Raw genomic sequence first — 15,121 nt, forward strand, 5'->3', positions numbered from 1 at the left:
TGCTTAATTGGTAGTAGGCTTTCGAGCCTATACAGCTTGGAGTAAGACAACATGCATAAAGAGGATGATGTGGTCAAAATACTAATTTGCCTAATAATTCTGCACTCCCTGTATATCACCCATCCTTTCTCCTTCCATCATTCTTTCAATTTTCCAAAACACATCATAGTTCAAGTTAATTTTATGAACCTTAGTCTGCTGAGTTGCAGATAGAAGAGGCCATTAATAGTTAAATCCTGTTGCATCTGCTAAAGCAGGGTCTTGACGAGTGAGTCAACTACACTAGTACACCCTTATAGTGACTGTGTTACTAATTGTCAATAAGCAAGCAAAAGGTCTTACCACTGCCTGCCACTGCAGCCACCAAGACTCCCCCCTCATGTGCTCCAGCAGCCACATCTATGCTGGCGCTTTTGCTTCTGGCCTCAGCACTGGTGGTCGGTGTGGCTAGAAAAAAAACATTACACAATTTAGACACCAGATACGCCTCGCCCTATTTTTTTTGTGATAGCAAAATACCACCGCTATACATCAATATATTTTGGTTACAGACTTCTCTTGTATAAAAATATCAGGTGGGCTTTTTGTTGGTTGGCAATTTTTTAAAAGCAAGGTAGTCGAGTAAAAAAACAACTTTTTGTAATGGGGGCAGAACTAGCTATTGATGAATCTGAGTTTTTCAAGAGAAATAAAAGAGTACAAGAATTGGTCAATGAAAGACATATCATCTTGGCTGGCTAATGCAATGGGGCCATCTTCCTCATACTTCTAACCATGGTGCGCTGTCATAAACTGCTAGTATACTAATACAGAACATTGGAGGGTACAAACAATTACATGACCATGTTCAAAAACCTTTTTTATCTTTTTTTTTTTAATGATGGAGCTGGAGCAAGAAAAAGACTTCTCACCAAAAATGTGTAGAATACCTTACATGGGCACGTAGTCTTCAGTACATGGGATCTCTGAGTCTTATCTCAACTCAACAAGATAGGATACATAAGGGGAGATGGAAAGCTCACTGACAAAGCAGAAAAAAGGAAGCTACAGACAGATTAGTACAGCCAGACAGTTTAAGGTAAAGAAACTTGAAGTATAGAAAATAAGTAAATAGGATAATGCAGGGATAAGAAGAATTTTTGAAACATGTAAGTTGAAGTAAAGTAGGAAAGAAATTAGGAGACAGACATGGTAAAAAGATAGACACAATTCGAAAGGTGGGGCTGTAAAAGTTAGCGAAATAAATAATAATATTAACAACAACAGGAGGACTTACCGGGCCAGAAGAGCAATCTACCTCAGCACTTGTGGAGGGACCACCTTCAGCTAACTCACCTGCCTCATCATCCCTCTTCCTGCCCCTGAATGCTGGACGATGTAAGAAACAAATTAGAAAAGATTAGTGGTAATGTTAATAAATAATCTCTCCAAGAATATTAATTTGTTTTAAAGGAAAAGGCAAACATAGTAACATTTCTACATTAGAGGATCACAGTGCCTGTATAATAATAATAAAACTAGTATCATGAACTATCCTATTTCAAATTTCCTAACTCTATTCCAAATTTTCTCAGCTACACTTTTGAATTACTAATAAATTGCAATGAATGATTTCTACAGTTCTCAATTCATTCTCAATCTCTCAATGCATAGATTGGATGCATGCATGCAAAACTACTACACATCACTCTGAAATTGCTTGGCAGTTGGCACTGTACAAGCTACGAAAAATAAAGGCACAGAGAACTGAGAGAATATGCTCACTCACTAATCCTAATATTAACTATCACTCTCTTGGATGGCACAGGAGGAATCTCTGCATTACTTGTTAATCAGCTCAAGCAAGTGCCAAAAATGAGTATAATTAGGTAGCACCGAGCACCTGTCTAGAGGATGATTATATAATATTATATTTGTAACAGAAAGTTAACTTATCTTTGTGTGAGCAGCATGCTTGCTATTTGGGAAGAAACTATTAGCATAGAACACAACTAATAATTAATATTACTCACTGAGCCCCGCAACCTCTAGGCCTAGCAGGTTGAGCTGGTCCATTTCACGGTCCAGGATATCAGCCCACCAGTGCATAAGCTGTTGTTGGCTGCATCAGACCCCAAAGCTGTGGCGCACAGCCCAGCGGCACCCTCTCCCAGTGTTGCTGGCGCTCCCGGAGGCTATACCCAGACCTGGGTCTGCCGCCAAGGTGGAGGGTAGGTGGCACTGCGCATAAAACACCAAGGCAGTATTTTGTACGTTTGCGCCGCTTTTGCGTAAAAAAATGATGCAAATGCGGCTCTAAAAAAGTATAAATATGTGCCATAGAGTGTTATAAAAGTAGGCCCCAGCACCATAACAAGCTAAAAAAACAAGATGGCTGCACCCATGTGAACCATGTGGTGCCGTTCATGTGAGAATTTCAACACGAGGACTTACTTTGCATTGCCAGTGACGTTAAACGTCACGCGAATGGGCATAACGAGAAACTCCACTCGCTAGTGGAACTCTGCATAGCGCAATGGAGTTTTTTTGCGTCTTTGAGGAGTTCCACGTAGCGTGGCTACACAAACTCCACCAAGGCCTAGTTTCTTCTTCCTGTTACCACCTCTCTTGTTGGAAGTAACCCTGTTAGTGCCGTAGAAAGATAGCATGTCATCGTTTCGATCATGCACCTGTGACCAATATCTTGCCACAGGGTAACTGGTATCAACATTCTTAATGGCTCTCATATGTTCTAGGTTTCTTTTTTTGACTGGAAAAAGGTCCATACATAGATCAACCCACAAGGGCAACTCAGTACATATACGCAAAAGTCACTACTACAAGTTATGAATTTGTTGATGTTTCTAGTTTTACGAGTGAGGGGGCAGTAAGTTCCTACATTATTGCTGGTTCCATATGCCTTACATTGTCCACATTTATTTATAAAACCCCTTTTTGGTCCTTCAGCCAGCCCCAATTTCCTTCTGTGTGGTCATGTGACTATGTACCAATTTATCCCTCAGGGATGGCGATTTCCTGTAAGTTATAGGAGAGTAATGTGGTAAATCAGAGTCAATCACCATATCCAATCTAACTAAATGCCAATGTCTGAAGATCATTTTCTGGGTTGTCTCAGAATCAGTTTTGTAGGTTGTAATCAACCGTTCCTGTTTGGAAATGTTCTCCTTCTTTCCTTTGTTACCAGCAACTCATCCCTGGATCTAAGTCTGACCTTCTCCACAGCGGTTTGTAAGACCCTATGGGAATACCCACTAACCTTGAACGTTTAGTCTGGCTAGCGAGTTTTGAGTGGCCTGCGAAATGTAATTTATCATTAGCCATTTTTTTTTTCATTGAATTTCAATTAAAAAAAAAAATGTGTTTAACATAATATATTATTTATTACCATATTAATTGATTTAACTTGTGTTTTTCTGGTACTGCACTACTTTTGCAAAAGCTCAAAGTAAATTATGATCATCAGCGTCATCTGCGTCATTGCTGTAAATTCATTCGCTTTTCCTCAAAAGTACTGTGGTACCCCTGTACAATTTTTAAATTATACTTAGACTAAATATTTAATTTTTATTTCAAATATGGCTTCAGTTATTTATTATAGTGGTTTATGTGTTTGTGTTGTTACTATAGGTTGTGGTTGTGAATTATACAGGTATCTTGATAGTGAGGCAGTAGTACTGAGGAAACAAGAGGAACACAAGGTGGTGTGGAAGAAGAAACTAAAAAATTGGATTGCGTGGATTTGTTTCTCATTGCCAACTGAGGGAGAAAGGTGAAGACAAAACTTGTAACCTGCAAACTATCCAACAATGTTCCCCCTCGTGTGAACTTGAATCACGACTCATTCAGTACCATCAGAATTATAAAATACCTACAGGCAATTCATTCCACCAGGCTGGTGTGTGTGGAAATAAGGTGTTAGAAGGCGGAAGATTGGCACTTCTTAGGCTACTGCAACACCTTCAACTTCTTCTGCTCTGTCTGCACCTCCACCACCATTCTCTACATCTGTCCCTCCTGTAGTACCTTTTACTTCTTCCGCTCCAACAGCACCTCTACCACCACCTCATGCATTTATCCCTCCATCAGTACCTGCTCTTGGTACTACAGGACCAACACATGTGTTAAGGCAAAAAAGAGTACTTATGGAGTGGTATGGCAGTACTGTGACATACTGCCTCCTCTGTCATCCTGCCATTGTTGTGGAAAAGAGAAATATGACTATCATGAACCTGTCAGGGCACACCAGTGTCCTCCCCAACAGTCTTAGGGCCTGATTTATGAAAAGTTAGTGCCGCCTTTGGGTCATTTTTTTAATGCAAAAGCGGCACAAACTTACAAAATATAATTACATTTTGTAACTTTGCACTGCTTTTGCGTCAAAAAATGATACAAAAGTGGTGCTAACTTTTCATAAATCAGGCCCTTAGTTTTTTTGTGTCGTCCTCCTGCTATTGTTTTGGTTAGTCATGTTGACCTTGTAAAAAATAAAAGAAATCCTTAAAAAATCTTAAAACAAAGAAGACAAAAAAAGTATTTTTCAGACCTAACCAAATGTCTCGAAACATAAAGAGCTTCTATCATTATTAACAATTTTTTCAGGTATCTGAAACACTAAATTGTAATTAATATAGAGATACATGGTAGGTGTCAGGTAAAGTCAACATATGCCTTATGATGGCTTCATAGTAGATGGTGGGTCAATAATAGACTACTACAGTGATATCTGATTGTATTTAAATATGAAGTCAATCCATCATCGTTTTCCTTTATATATGTTTTCAGACAAAACTACAATTTCTGTTCAACTACTTCATCATTCTGAACATTTACAGTTCAAGATGATCATATAGTACTGGTGGTCATGAAAAACAAATTAACTGGATTGTGAAAAAACCTATAGGTGCTGTTTATGTCCTACTGTTAATATGTCTAACTAAGAATTTGATATATGTGAAAGCATAGAAGACAACACTACTTAGAGGAGATTTTTACAAATGTCATCACCCATGTCAGGCCACACAATCACATAGCTCCGTAATTATCTAACAACCTCTCATAAGTAACAGTTTTGTGTTACAACAATGGTAATATCTAAACTTAGAACTTTAAATGGAACTTAAGAAGGTAACTGTCATATATTTTTTAGCACCCAATGCTTTAAAAGTAAGAATAGTACCATCACCTTCTGTTCAACCTATGTTATTCTTTAAGTAGCTTGTGTAGTGCCCTGATACTGCAGTCCCTCCATGATGGAAAATTATAGCATTCACCCTTAGATCCTTAAATAGGAATTTTTGAAGCAGTAACATTAGAAATAGAATATTTTCTTTTTCTGTTACTGGCAGTACATCTTTCAAACATAAAAAACGATATATGTGATTACCATTGTTAAAAAAAAATGTGCATACAAGTTCTGATTTACAGTTTGGACATGTTATTTTGCACAGCTTTAAATATTAAATTGTTAAATGAATACATTAGCAATCATGCCTTGGTAGATATTCAAATCTTTCAAAGTTTTTAACAGTCGTGCTTGAATGTGGACAAAGGAAGCATTTATGCTCACAAGAGTAGCTTAAATCAAACAGGTCACAACTCGGTGCTTTTCAGTAGCTATTATTCATAGAACAGTCATACAGAATTCTTGAGCATCTTATTGTTCATTGATAGAAAATTGAATAAGACTTCTACACACATCTACAGCTTTTCTCAGGGCAATCTTAGAGTGCCATATGTGGTTGTCTGACAATATCTTTTCATGAAGATTTATGAATATTTTGCAGAAGCGTTGATTTACATGTTGGTGGATAATAACTTTGACAGATGGTAGGTAAAAAAGAAAATTAACAATTACAAAGCTGATTTTGAAACTGTTGTCCTTTCTTCTGTGTGTTTGGTTTTATGTGTGTTTTAGGTATTTCCAATTATGTTTTGCAGTTGTTTCAATTTTTCTCTCAAATTACATTTTGGTTTTTTATCCAGAGTGAGGGGCATATCTGTTTCACAAATGATTATATTCTGTTACACAGCTTTTAACTCAAGATAGAGCAATGTATGCCATACCCTTTTTGAATATTGTTTTTGTTATAACTCTTTTTATTGGATTCGCAGAGATAAAATCAAGCACCTTAAGAACAATATGCCACCAATTGAAAGTGCACTAAGGCTGCTTGGGGTGTAGATCCATGCCAACTGTAGGTCTTCTTTTGCCTCTCATAGTCCCCAGTGCATTTGCAGGGGTGAACAAGACTTTGTCCCATTTCTTGAGGCATCTGTGACCCTCGTAAACCACCCTCAACACCTTCAAACACCAGTCCATGTTTCTCTCCCATTTGATCAGTTCTGGCTCCGCTTTCCCTCCCCAGTACTGGGCTATGGTCCATTACACCAGAATGAGCCCTGTGCCATCCATAGTTTAACAGAAAGCATTTGGCCACCCAAACCAGGGGAAGGCCTGTCACCTGTGGCATGCAGTGTTATCCTCCCCCCAATAAATCTCTATAGTTTAGGACAGTCCAACACTATAGGAATGAAAGTGCCCATCTGCCCACATGCCCACTTTCCCTAGCGCACATTTGGGAGGCACCCCTTTCCATCCTGTGTAGGGTTACCTCGGAATAGTAGACTATCCAGAGTTGGACAAATAGGAACCCCACCCTAATGACGATTTACTTGGGACCCTGAAAGGGCTTCTCCCCATTCTTCCTCAATCATATCCTCAAGATCCTGTTCCCATTTGGCCTTCAACTGACTCAGGACTTCTGGGTCATTATTTTCTTATTTACTAAGAAAATAGTGCCCCTGATCATGCAATTGTCCAGAGGGGAAGACTCAGCAAGAATCAGACACCACAAAACACAAAATCTCAAGGAGTGCCTTACCAGAATGCACTGAAATATTTCTGTGCTTGCTATTTGGTAGGACTCCTTGACGGTGTCAAAAGGGACAAAATGTTCCTCCTGCCACATGTCACGCAAATGTGAAATCCCTATTGGGTCCGACCGTGTGAACTCCTCCAGGTACCCCGCTGGCCCAAGTATGCCAAATATAGCACGGTCTGTTCCGAGGGGCTACCTTTTCTACCCAAGAATGCTGTTGCTGCTCCCCATACCATCCTTGTTGTTTCAGTGTGTGGTGGTAAGGATTGCTTAGGAACCCATCTGTACAATAAGATGGGATATCCCCTGAGTCTCATCACATATCTATCCATTTGGACTGCAGGTTCCTCGTGTGCAGAAAACACCCAGCCATTTATATTTCTCAGCTGGGACACACTGTAACATTTTTTCAGGTTGGTAGGGCTACGCCCCATTTTAGACCCCCCCCAGTTAACTATGGCAGGGCAATCCATGGTGGGCACCTGTTCCAAGTAGGAGCCCCACCTAGGCCTCTACTTTTTTTTAAAGTCTGAAGGGGTAGGGAAGAGAGTATTCTGCATAGCGTACAGGGTTCTCCGGTATCGTCCTTGAGGGCTAGAACCGTTCCAGGTTTTTAAGATAGCTCCATTTATCTAAATGGGGATATGCTACAAATCTGGCATAGATGTGGACCTCCAGGCCCAACATTGGTGAACCTTGATGTAGAGAAATTTGGATAGTTTCATTGTTTTGAAGAGATCAGCTCTACCTAGCAATGTGAGGGACCTTCAGTGTTTCACATCTTCTCTGAAGTGTTCAATAAGTTGATAGAGATTTAGGACCAGAAACTCAGTGAATGCCCAGGTATTTAAACCCCCAGTGGTAAATGGCAGCCCACAGTCATGGAACGGTTTGTGTTGCGGACCCAGAGAGAGGCTATACTAGAGACTGCCCCAGTTAATCCTATAACCTATGCATTAGCCAAAATCTTAAAAAATATGGAGGACCCTTGGCATAGGCTGGTGCAGGTCTGGTAAATTTAACAACACTTTATAAGCTAGAGGGATAATTTCTTCTCCCATGTGCTGTCCCATCTCAGACCTCGGATGAGAATGTCCTGATAGTTTCACGCCATGAGGGGATCAAGAATAAAATGCATGGGGGAGAGTGGGCACCCCTGTTGTGTGCCCCGTTGAAACTCCAGTGAGTCCTAGTAAACTCTGTTAACTTTAACAGTGGCTAGCAGCCATTGATAGAGAAGTCTTACTCAGCCTAGAAACCCCGGGCCTAATCCCACCCTGACAAGGACAGTGAAAATATATGACCATTCAAGTGTGTCAAAGGTCATTGTGGCATTCAACAATAGAAGCATTGTCTGCTCTACCACTCTGCTGATAAATACCAGTATACTCTATGGGCGGCACAGGTTACGCTTGGTCCCTCTACCAGACATAAAGCCTGTTTGGTCTGGGTGAACTGTTGTCAGGATTACCCGTTTAAGGCACATCTCTAACACCTTGGTGAGAATTTTGGCCTAAGCATTCAGTAACAATGTTAGCCTATAAGAGGCACACTCATCAGGAGGTTTACCTTCTTTAGGTATGACCACAATGGTGCCAGTTTGTTGCTCCTTGAGCATCTGTTGTGAGAGCATAGATGCCAGGACTTATCTAGTTTAACTTTATATATCTCCACCTTCAAGAACGGCCTCATTTACAAAGAGAGTTTGGTAAGACATATTTTTGAGTAGGTCTGCAAAATCCTCCAGACTCTTTTACAGAGCTGATGTATACACTTTCTTAAAGTGAGTTGCAAAGGCATCCACTATTGCCTTGAATTGCCACCCTCCCACAGTTCTTGATTACTAGCACACAGTTTCTTGACTGATCCCTCTGCTCCAGCCAAGCCAGTAGTTTCCCTGACTTGTTGCTTACCGTATAGAACCTACGCTGTGAAGCAATATACTTAGCCCTTGCATTGACCTCTGCTAAATCTCAAAGGACTGCATGTATCAATCTTTTTAGTTGCGACTCACAATTTGCAAGTCACAAAACCGTACGTAGGATAGTGTCCATGACACTATTTGCGACTCGCAAGGCGGTCGCAAATGCCCACCTCATGATTATTCATGAGGTAGGTCGCAATTTGCGACCACCTTGGGAACTGCGGCCCTCACAGGGATGGTGGCCTGCTGGAGGCAGCAGACCACCATGTCTGTGACTGCTTTTAAATAAAGCATTTTTTTTTTTTAATGCTGCCCATTTTCCTTAAAGGAAAACGAGAAGCATTACAAAAACAAAAAATGAAACATTTTTGTTTCATTTTTTCAGAGCAGGCAGTGGTCTATTTTTAGTGACATTCACATGGGGACCCCTTCCCATTTGCGAATGTGTTAGCACCAGTGTGACACTGGTGCTAACTGCTATTGTTTTGCGACTGCGTTCACAGTCATAAAACAATCATACATGGGACCGCGAGTTGCAATTAGGAAGGGAACACCCCTTCCTAATTGCGAGTTGCAATCCCGTTTTGCGATTTGTTAAAAAGTTTACAGAATCGCAAAACTGGGTTTGTGCATCGAGGACTGTATTTTGCACGTCGCAAACAGCCAAATTCGCTGTTTGTGACGTGCAAAATCGTTCGTACATGTGGCCCTAAGTTCCTGTTGCTTCAGCCTTATCGTGTGATGTTTTGCAGGGTCATCCTGCTGTAGCACATGTGTCTCAAGGTCCAGGATATTGGTATCCAGTTCCATTGTTCTAGCTTCAAGGTTCTTCTTTTCACCTGGAATTAGACCTATCATTTGCCCCCTTACCACTGTTTTGTTTGCTTTCCATAGGGTGGAGTAAGAACTCACCAACCCAGAGTTATCCTCAAAATAGAGTTTAATACCTTCTCGGAGCTTATCATTTAAGTCCTCGTTCTAAAGGTACCAGGGGTTAATGATGCCGTGTGTACATTCCGTGTTCCTCCTCTCTTATAATTCAGTCCATACTAGGGCGTGGTCTGAAATACCTGTAGCTAAATGCTTGGTCCCAATGAAATTCCCCCGTGTGATGTTGTGTCAGAAAATAGTGGGAGAAGCTTCTGTGGGTTCCTGAGTAATATGTTTATTGTTTTTGCATGCGGTTCTGAGCCCGCCATAAGTCCATGAAGTCCAGTGCAGTTAGAAATTCTGTCAGGAGGCTTGGGGAGACATGATACCCTGTTGTGCCCCTCTATCCCCATCCTCACTGATGACAGCCCCCCCATGACCAGGTGTCCTCAGGGTAGCTGTAACAGTAGTGCATGAAGTTGTGATTGAATATGATGGAACAAAGGTTCAGCATAATGCCATCCCATTGCCCTGACTGTGCCTCGTATCGCCCCAGAGTCATGCCACACTCTCTTAGGGCTAAGAGACATGGTTGTCTTCAAACATATGCCCCTCCTCCTGGAGTCTGATGTGTAGCTAGAGTATGCCACCATGTGGTAGCCATATCTGTCAAATGTTTTGCAGTGGTTGCCCTCCAAACGTGTCTCTTGCAACAGAACAATGTCGGGGGAGTGGCACCTAAGGTATTGTAGAACCTTATATAACTCTATGGCCCAGGCCATTAATGTTCCAAAAGAGGGCTTTTAGGAAAACCGAATGTACCATTGCTCAATTGTGCAGCTAGCTTTGACTCTGGCCTCAGGTTCAGACAACCTTGCAACGACAATGTGATACATGATAGTGCATGTTCTGTAGTGGCAGCCAATGAACTCAAAACAATCCCCAACCATAAAACTCCTCCCTCCCCTACTGAGCTGACTCTGAACTGCCCATGCCCCCAACTTGCAGAGCCCCTGTTGCCCCATAAACTAAAGTCATTTACAGGTGGGTGACGGAAGCCACCCCTGGCTCTGACTATTCCCCCTCCCCCATACTAAAAAACATCATTGTATGTCAGGGGCATCCTGATCGGGTATATGTACACCCTTCTTCAAATACCCACCCTATTTTTACCTCACTCATGGTGATGCCTCGGCGTTCAGGATGCGACCATCTGCAGCTTGTTCCCCCTGTGGTGGTGGCTGGACACCCCCCTAAGGCCACAGGCTTTCTGGTTTTGTGGCCTGGTGGCCATTCATCCACCACAAGTCACACAACGGGCACATGAGTGCTGATCTTCAGCCCTCCAAGCAGTCCCAAGCCTTTTCTGCCATGTTTTCCCTCTGCCACCACCTGCAGTTCGTCAGGGGAGAGCATCATGTGTAATAGATCCTGGGCCCTGAGGGCCTTCTTGACTCCCCTGAAGCTTTGACTTTGTCATTGGACTTTTAGTGTGAAATATGGAAAGACTATCATAGTGTATTTCTCAAATTGGATATTGTCCTTGGCTCAAACTGCCTGAGGTATTGCATCACGGTCCTGGTAGTTAAATATGTGGACAATAATCATCTGGAGAGGGGCACCAGGGCAGAGGGGCAGTACTGGGGGAAATTGGACAGTCTCTTGGGTTTTAACGTTTGAGTAATCAGTTCTTCTAATAAAAGTTCCGCACTAGGCCCCTTTACTTTCTATGGGATCCCTATAACCCTGACGTTTTTCTGTCTTACTGTTGGCTCATTGTTAATAAGTGCATATCCTAAGCTCAGTCATTGCAATTTGTGTATTGTTACAGCATAAGCCAAATAAAGAGGAAACTGTTCTATATGAATATATAAATCTTTCAGAAGTAAGAATCTTGCTGAACATTGGGAGATATGTTTTTGAATTTAATATGGTCAGCTCTGACAAAGACAAATTCAATGGTTTAATTTTTGTCCAGACATACCAAAGTCCACTGCAAATCCCATGGCTTAATTTGCTAATCATTCTTCTACATGTAAATTCCAATGTAAAATTACACAGCAATTTTCACACAGCTGTAAATCTTCCCCCAATCCCGCAGAGACTGACTTTTCTATCTTTTGTAACTCAGTAGTTAAAGTTTTGCTTATAGATGTTCTAAGTTTGTTATTCTCAAGTTTATCTTTAGAAGGAAGATGTAGAATTGTTTCTTTTTCCAGATGTAGCATTTCATAGTTTATTGTGCATATTCTTCTGCATTTGGCACTAAGCAAATAATGGGTTATATTTGTGAAAGAAGGTAATGCATAACAACAGGAGAATGAATGATAGGAAATATTTTTTTTTGTATTGCCTTTCCTTGGCAAAATCTTTGCCCCATTTTGTTACAATGCCAAGGCTAAAGTCTTACAGTATCTTGTCATATTCTTCATTGTTAGCTTGCCTCATATTTTGTGTTAATCCGATATATGTGAATTGCAAACAAATGTTGACATTCCCTATACTTCCGAAAGAATGCAGAGTTTGGTCTTGCAAACGTTTGTTGAAGATTGTTTAAACTTTTACAGGTGTTAGTTGTAATGATTCTCTGAACAAAATCACATCCAACCAGCACACATAAGATGTTTTGAGAAGCTCCTACATACTAAAATGAACAAACTCCAACATTAAGTTAAAAATCGTACTAACTTCTTCTATAATTAAAACTTGTAATTTTCTAAGGACTCTTAAAAGTTATTGACATGTATCAGTCCTTGATTTTAGGAATTCCAGTTTATTATCATGCTGCACAGATAGTAAGAGTAGAGGATGTAAGGCAATTTTTCTTTTGACGTTATGTGCTGCTAAGCAAGTAGGAGCAGTAACTGCACAAGATAAATTAGATCCAGCAACATTATTCACATAGGCATTATTACTTTAATAAGAAAGCTTTTCCCTGTGCCTCCTTATCTGCTTACATATTTCATAATTAGTACACAGTGGTGGCGGTCCGTCCGTCATCGTGAGGCTGTCGGACCTTGGACCACCAGCCTCGTAATCAGGCTCCAAGAGTGGGCTAAACAAAATTACTGCCTTTTTACTTTGCAAGGGCTTTGATTTACCAGGAATAATGTGTTTTGTCATCACCATGTACTGTGGTATGCCACAAAGGATACGCTGTATACCATGGCCCAATATTTTAATTCATTTTTGTCCCTTATTACTTAACCACAACTGAAGAAATTGAGATCAAATAAAAAAAGGACCCATTCCACACCATAATCTATAATACTGCTGAATTTCAAATACATTTATGCACCCATTTTGTTGCTATGTCTGTTTAGTAAGTTTATGGAAAATGTATTGGTGGGAAAAGTGTTTTATGACACTCCTTTTTTCTTTGCCCCCCTTAACTAATCACCACAAAACTTAGCATCATCAGTCAATGTAGAATCGGTAGGGAACGCTTAGTCAAACGGTGATAAAGTTATTAGCAATCACAAATCCGAGGAATTCCTGTCTCTGAGAATCCAACTATAACTACAGAGTGGCTATGGCCACTCTGTAATATGTATGTCCTAAGATAACTATAACTCGTGCCCCTGCCATTCACAGTTTTTTCGTCAAAAACTTTACTGCAAATATTACATTGATATTATCAGTGATGTTATCAAAGATGTCATGAGTGCTGTATTTTGTGGGGTATTTAGCAGTGCTTGGTGAGGGCGTGTGTTATAGTTACCTTAGGGCATGAGTTACAGTTACTTAACTATAGCCAGTGAATTTCTATAGTTTTGTACATTTAAAATGTGAGACTAACGATAACATTCCTGTAACCTTTAGTTTTTGAAGTGAATTTCTATGTTTTTTTAATTCTATTTCCTAACGAAAACGTTCCTGTAACCTTTGTTTTTTTCAGTGTATTTCTATATTTTTTTTAACATAAAGTAATTTTTATTACTATACGTTAATCCAACCACCACTGCGTATGGGCTTTGGCCGTGTGCAGTGGTGGTTGGCTGCAGGGCCTGGCCTGCTGCCAGTCCCTGCCTCCAAACCCCCTAATCAGCCTTTAACCAACCAACCCCATGCTGCACACAGCCTTTTGCCATGTGCAGCTGGAGCTGACCACAGATCTGCGTGACCCTCCTCCCCCAGCTGATTTAGACCCCAGGGACCTCATCCCCGGGACCCGGCCTTCTAAAATGTTTGGGAAGGGGGCCATGTGGTGCCCCTCCCCAGGCTGATCTTGGCCTCATCCCCCAGGGGCCCAACCATGTCACCTGGGTACCCCCCATGGCACCCAGTCAAAATGGTTTGGGACCAGAGGGGGATCCTGAAGGTCCCTGCCGTCCTAGCCGGCTTCCTGCCTCCTGCGGGAGCCAGCATTGCAGTCACAGAGAGGGAGCTGCTAAAGCTGCAGCTCCCACACTGTGAGAGCAATTGTTTCCTCTGTTCCCTGCCTGCATCTTAGTAGTCAGGGAAACAGAGGAAACCTTCGCTTCCAGCAAGTGAGAGCTGTTTCACAGCTCATGCTTATTGGAACCGGAGTGTTTGCTCTCACTTGGCGAGAGCTGTCAAAGCTTCCGCCAAGTCAGGGCAAACATATATGTCCAAGGGGTGGGCACTCTGGGACACAGCAGGAGCCAGCCCTGGGGGGGTTGCGGTCCCCAGGGCCATTTTTGGCTCCAGGAGGGTCCTGCATGCCCCCCTCCAATGCAATCTAGCCCCGGGGAGGTTGTGGTCCCTGGAGCTAGGGGGGAACCGGGCAGCCACCCGCATTCATTTACTTCAAAGCCCTGGGGGGGTTGTAGTCCCCAGGGCTATGGGGGGGGGGACATGCGCCCCACATTCAATTTATTTAAACTTCCAGGGAGGTGATTGTCCCTGTGACTGTGGGGGGGGGGGGCATGTGGCCCCTGCACTCATAATTTCAATGGTTGTGGGGAGGTGGTGGTCCTGGGGCTGTGGGGGTGCGAGGCAGCTCCCCACATTCATTGAATTTGAACCCTGGGGAGGTTGCCGTCCCATGGCTGTGGAGGGGGGACATGCACCCCTGCATTCAATTTATTTACAGTTCCGGGGAGGTGGCTGTCCCTAGCCCCTGCACTCATATTTGCAATGGCCCGGGAAGTGAGGGTCCCTGGGGCTGCAGGGGGGCCAGGAAGGGGCCCCACAGGGACCATGAGGCTACCCCTGTGGCCTACAACAAGGATATAGTGGGTGCTCTGGGTGGGCACCAGGGCACCCTCCCTTTATTGACCAGGCCACAAGGATTGGGTTCCCGGGGTCAAAATTGGCCCAGTGAGGGGGTCCACATGGTCCCCCTCCCCCTTGAGTAATTAACTGTGGTATGGGGTTCCAGGGCCAAAATTGGCCCAAGGCGGGGGCCATGGGGACCTCTTCTCCTTTAGTAGGTTCCCTGGGCTGATATTGGCCCAGGGAGGGGCCCTGCATGCCATCTTCCCAC

Source organism: Pleurodeles waltl, chromosome 12 (genome assembly GCF_031143425.1).
Source record: "Pleurodeles waltl isolate 20211129_DDA chromosome 12, aPleWal1.hap1.20221129, whole genome shotgun sequence".
Taxonomy (NCBI): domain Eukaryota; kingdom Metazoa; phylum Chordata; class Amphibia; order Caudata; family Salamandridae; genus Pleurodeles; species Pleurodeles waltl.